This window comes from Neovison vison, chromosome 11 (genome assembly GCF_020171115.1).
Source record: "Neovison vison isolate M4711 chromosome 11, ASM_NN_V1, whole genome shotgun sequence".
Classification (NCBI taxonomy): domain Eukaryota; kingdom Metazoa; phylum Chordata; class Mammalia; order Carnivora; family Mustelidae; genus Neogale; species Neogale vison.
The window spans coordinates 173,509,196-173,514,667 of NC_058101.1; the positions used below are offsets into that span (position 1 = coordinate 173,509,196).

Genomic DNA, 5,472 nt, shown 5'->3' on the forward strand with positions numbered 1-5,472 from the left:
CCTACTTGACATTTTGAATGGATATTTTGTTCATAAATATTTCTATAGCATCAAACACTTTTCATTTGAAAAATATTTATTTGGGGCATCTGGGTGACTCAGTTGTTAAGTGTCTGCCTCCGGCCTGGGTCACGATCCCAGAGTCCTGGGATCAAGCCCCACATCGGGCTCCCTGCTGGGCAGGAAGCCTGATTCTCCCTCTCCCACTCCCCCGCTTGTGTTCCCTCTCTCGCTGTCTCACTCTCTGTCAAATAAATAAATAAATCTTTTTTAAAAAAGAAAAATATTAATTTACTGAGTTATTCAGATCTTCTAAATGTTGACATATGTCATACAATACAAAAGAATTCATTAATATCACCACCTATCCAAAAAGGAATGTATTGTGAAGCTGTTGAACTCGTGGTAGTAAATTCAATTTTTATAATATTCTAATTTCCCCCTGAAAGTTCGGTTTTATTATTGGTAAAAAAAAAAAAGATCAGGAGCAGTGCAGCGCTTTCCCGGAACCCGTGTACCCCCCGCGGAGGGTCTGCGGAAGTCTCTTCAAGGGTCTTCGCACCAAGACTATTGGGGCAAAGCTATGCGGAGTTCCAGCAACGAGGGGGAAAGCAGGTCTCCGACGAAGAGTTCTTTCGCGGAGAAGAACTGCATGACCGACCTTTTGGCCAAGCTCGAGGCCAAGACCGGCGTGAACCGGAGATACATCGCGCTCGGTGTCATCGGGCTGGTGGCTTTATACCTAGTGTTCGGTTATGGAGCCTCTCTTCTCTGCAACTTGATAGGATTTGGCTACCCAGCTTACGTCTCAATTAAAGCCATATAGAGTCCCAACAAAGAAGATGATACCCAGCGGCTGACCTACTGGGTAGTGTATGGTGTGTTCAGCATTGCTGAATTCTTCTCTGACCTCTTCCTGTCATGGGTCCCCTTCTACTACATGCTGAAGTGTGGCTTCCTGTTGTGGTGCATGGCCCCGAGCCCTTCCAACGGAGCCGAACTGCTCTACAAGCGCATCATTCAACTTATCTTCCTGAAGCATGAGTCCCAGGTGGACACTATGGTGAATGACTTGAAGGACAAAGCCAAAGAGACTGTAGATACCATCACTAAAGAAGCCAAGAAGGCAGCAGTGAATTTACTAGGTGAAGAAAAGAAGAGCACCTAAACCACTGACTGGATGAAACGTTTCTGCCCTCGCTGTATCTTCCTGTTAGCGCTTGGTATTACATTAGGGACTGTGGTAAAATCATTTAATAATGTTGCCTTGGAAACATTTTTGATATATTAAAAAAAGGAATGTGTTGTATTTTTTTTTTTTTTTTGCTTTTGTGTCTACATACATAGGGAGCACTTAAACTTAATGCAATGGGCAGTGTCCACATTTTTGGAAAATATATTTTGCCTCTGGGTAGAAAAAGATAGGTTACCATTCTGCAGGAAATACAAACTTGAAATTATATATCCCACTGGCTTTGTGCTTCAACAGGCCCTCTCTGCATGCATTTTCTCTGTACTTCCCATTTTAGGATAATCTTTAAGGTTCTACTTCATGTAATGTACAATTTTGTATTAAATGTTTTTAATGTATTTGTGCATAACATATATGTAGGGAAATGTTTCTGTCTGATTATGACAGGTATAATGCGCACGGGGAGTACCTGCCAAAAGCTAAAGGCTCCAGTGTGCTGGTGTGATTTGTTAAGTAAGTCTTCAGAAAATTAAGGCCAATGACCGATATTTCCAATGAATAGTTAAGTGATCAGTGAAGTTGACTGGGGGCTGGCCGGGTTGTTCAAACACTGCAGCAGCAGAACACCAGAAGAGCTGTGTTTAGCAGTCACTTTAGTGATAAATGGGGGAAAGGTACCCACACACCAGAATACACAGCTCCCAACTCCCTGTAGAACTAGTAATAGTGTCTTGTGGCCTTTCAAAAAATTTGTTTATGGGCTTTAGATTTGTCTGTTTTTAAGATGCCGTAATGGAAACCATCCCTGGTTTCTCCTTCAGAGCTGAGTAACATGTTGGTTTAGTCTTGTTTTTTTACCTAGTGTTTTTTTTAACCAGTTTAAAGAATCCCTAGACTTGCCTACCTTTGATTACATGTATGTTCTTGTTTGTATCATGAGCAGTTACGTGCTAATGACACCAGGCTCTGAGAGCAATTCTGGGAGAACGAAGTATGATAGAGCCTGTTGTCCAGTTAGCAGTGAAGTCAAACTGCCTTCATCTTCTTTCTCTGGCCTTTAAGGTCCAATGCTAGAGGCCTCCCCAGTTTACAAGTCAGAATCATTTGTGGTCCATTTGAATGCTTTCATCTTTACACTTCGTTTTGATAAATTGCAGATAACTATGTAGTTTAAGTATAGAACAAAAAGTTAAGATTTCCAGCTTGATCAGCCAGCTTATAGGAACCTGGACAACTTGTCTGGATGAGAAAAACCGAGCTTCACACCAATGATACTGCTAGGATCCTTCTGAATTAGATTACACTGACTGAAACAAAACTGAGTGTAACAAAATGAACAAGTTTAAATATCTAGCCTGTAAAATACCCTTTAAGGCAAAAAGAGAGGATTAGTTCTCTTTTGGATAACAGGTAAGACCGAAATGAAATCTCTTGATGTAAAATATATCAAAGACATCAAAAATTAGGGACACTATCACCTAAATATTATAATATAGATTAGGTTAGGGTATGTATTCTTCCTGGCAAAACCATGGTAATCATAAGGCATTTTATTAAACTTACCTTTAAGAAAAGAAAAACTTTCAGAAAAACAAGAAACTAATGGTTATTAGGAGAAAAATCAAGCCTTAGACTTAAAAAAAACAAACCTCTAGGAGTATTCAAATCCCTTTCCCTTAAGAAATTACACTTCTCTTGGTGGCAGAAGAATGAAAATCAGCAACTTCTATCATGCAGAATATGTAACTTTCAGTATACAAAACATTAATCATGCAAGTTGGGGAAATACAAATGTTACTCTTGCTCGTAACTTCTTACAGGTTGATACCAGTGTAAAAACTACTACAGTAAGAAAACATATTGTGAATGCAATTTTTCTTAGTCTTTCTGGCTTTTCCCTATAGTGCATTCTGTAAGAAATTTAAGTTACTATTTTTGGCAATCAGGGTGTACATATTAATGACCAGAGAAGTTAATGAATGAGTTGAGCAATCCTGTCCCAGTTTAGATTTCCCAAAGAACACACTGCCATGGCTAGGGTGTTTGGAAAACTGATTGAGCCTGTTTCTAGCTAGAAGATAAACATTTATTGGTAGATGGTGTTTTGGGGAAAGTAAAGTCTGAGAATCTCCACAATTCTTCCCCTACTTGAAAGCTTTCAGACCAGGAGTTACTGCCGCTCTGGGGAGAAGCTTCTACCCACAGCCGGAAGAGAATGAGCATAGCTTTCAAATAGGTTGCTGCCCATCCTGAAGATGTGATATATTAAATGGAAATGGATGTAAATAAACTTCTGTTATCTCATTTAAAAAAAAAAAAGATCAGTTATCTTCCTTGGAATACAAGGTTTGCTTTGTATGTTTTCTGTATGTCTGCCAAATACTCACATGTGAATAATCATAACTTGTCTATCTGCTGTTCTTTCAGTAGGTAAAGAACTTCATGGTGTTCCAAGGGCTTGGCTAGCTCACAGCTGAAGCAGTTGTGCAAACGCCCTTCTTTGAGAGACCACCAGACTTCAGTGTGCAACACAAGTGTCGCTTTGTCACGCGGAACTATTACAAAGATCCCAGTCCAGCAGTTGTGTTGTCGTGGAATTAACAACTTCTACAGTTTCGTCAGAGACATTCCTAAGTGGAACTGGGTTTGGTTTTGCTTCGTTTTTTTAACTGCGCTGTGAGGAATACAAAGGCTGCTGGTACAATTTAACGCCACTTCCCTGAGTCTGTGAAGGTGCCCGCAGTGTCATTCACCTTGGCTTCTGTCGCTTCCACGCAAATGTCAACAGGCTTGTTCCAGGATAAACCATGAGATTCAATCAAGTTATTCAACACTTTGTGTTTCTGGCCAAGCAACAATTTATTTAACTCTTTGTGGTTGTTGCCAAGTATACCCGTAAAAGGTCTTTGATGATTATTCCTTGGGGCTGATGATGGACGGATACAACGCAAAGCAGCAAGCCCGGCCACGTCAATAGATTTGTCCTATTGGTAAAGCGAAAGTACAATTTTGGCAGATGAGCTATTAACTCAGTTATCATATTGGTAGCCAAGTCATCACTGTAACAAGGGACTGAGTCGTTGGAAAGTGGCACTATCACCAGTGTCTTTTCTGACCTTCTATTCAGAAGGCATTCAGCAACGTCCTCAGCAAAGGCTTTTTAAGTCTTTCAACCTCTGGTGGTAATACTCCAACTTCTGTAATAAGATAATTTGCTCTGCAAAGTGCTTTGGAGGTTTTCTCATTTCTAAAATGAAAAACTAACAATTTAATTTATAGGTTTTTTTTTTTTAAAGATTTTGCTTATTTATTTTGGCAGAGAGAGCACAAGCAGAGGGAGAAAGAGCAGATGGCAAATGTTTAACCAACTGGGCGATCCAGGCACCCCAATAATTTTTAGTTTTTGAAGAATTTATCATCTACATTTAGAATATTTAATTTCTTTTTCTTTAAATGCTGAGTGGCTGGTTTCCAAGGGCATTGATACCACAACTTCCATGGCACCATGATGCTTTCTTTTTTTAAATTAATAAACTTAATTTTTAGAGCAGTTCTAAGTTCACAGCAAAAGTGAGCAGAGTGCAGAGTTCCCATATCCTTCCCATCCCTCCCCGCAACACATATCCTCCCCAGCTGTCTATCTGCGGAATTTATTACAATTGATAAATTTACCTTGGCACATCGTTATCATCCAAAGTCTAGAGTTTACATTAGGGTTCGCTCTTGGTGCTGTACCTTCTGAGGGTTTGACAAATGTGTAATGACATGTATCCACCATTTTGGTGTCATACATTATAGCTTCACTGCCCTAAAAATCCTCTTTGCATTACCTGCTCATTCCTCTGTCCTCTCTTTACTCTGGCAACCACTAATCTTTAATGTCTCCTTAGTTTTGCCTTTTCCAGAATTCCATGTTGCTGGAATCATTCAGCATGTACTCTTTTCAGATTGGCTTCTTTCACACCATAATATGCATTTAAATTTCCTACATGTCTTCGCATGGCTTGATGGCTTATTTCTTTTTAGCACTGAATAATATTCCGTTGTCTACATGGACCACAGTTTATGTATCTGTTCACCTTCTAAAGGACATCTTGGCTGCTTTCAAGTTTGGGCAATGATGAATAAAAGCTGTTATAACATTTGGATACAGGTTTTTCTAGGGATATAAGTTTCATTAGGATAAATACCAAGGAATGCCATCATTGGATGATGTGGTAAGATCATGCTTAGTTTTGTAAGAAACTGCCATGCTGTTTTTTTCCCAAGTGACTGTACCA

General features: G+C 39.6%; 1 pseudogene; it reads left to right on the top strand.

The window, feature by feature from the left end:
* Positions 1-583: 583 nt before the first annotated feature.
* On the top strand, positions 584-1,335 carry LOC122890372 (annotated as a pseudogene).
* The last annotated feature ends 4,137 nt before the right edge of the window (positions 1,336-5,472 follow it).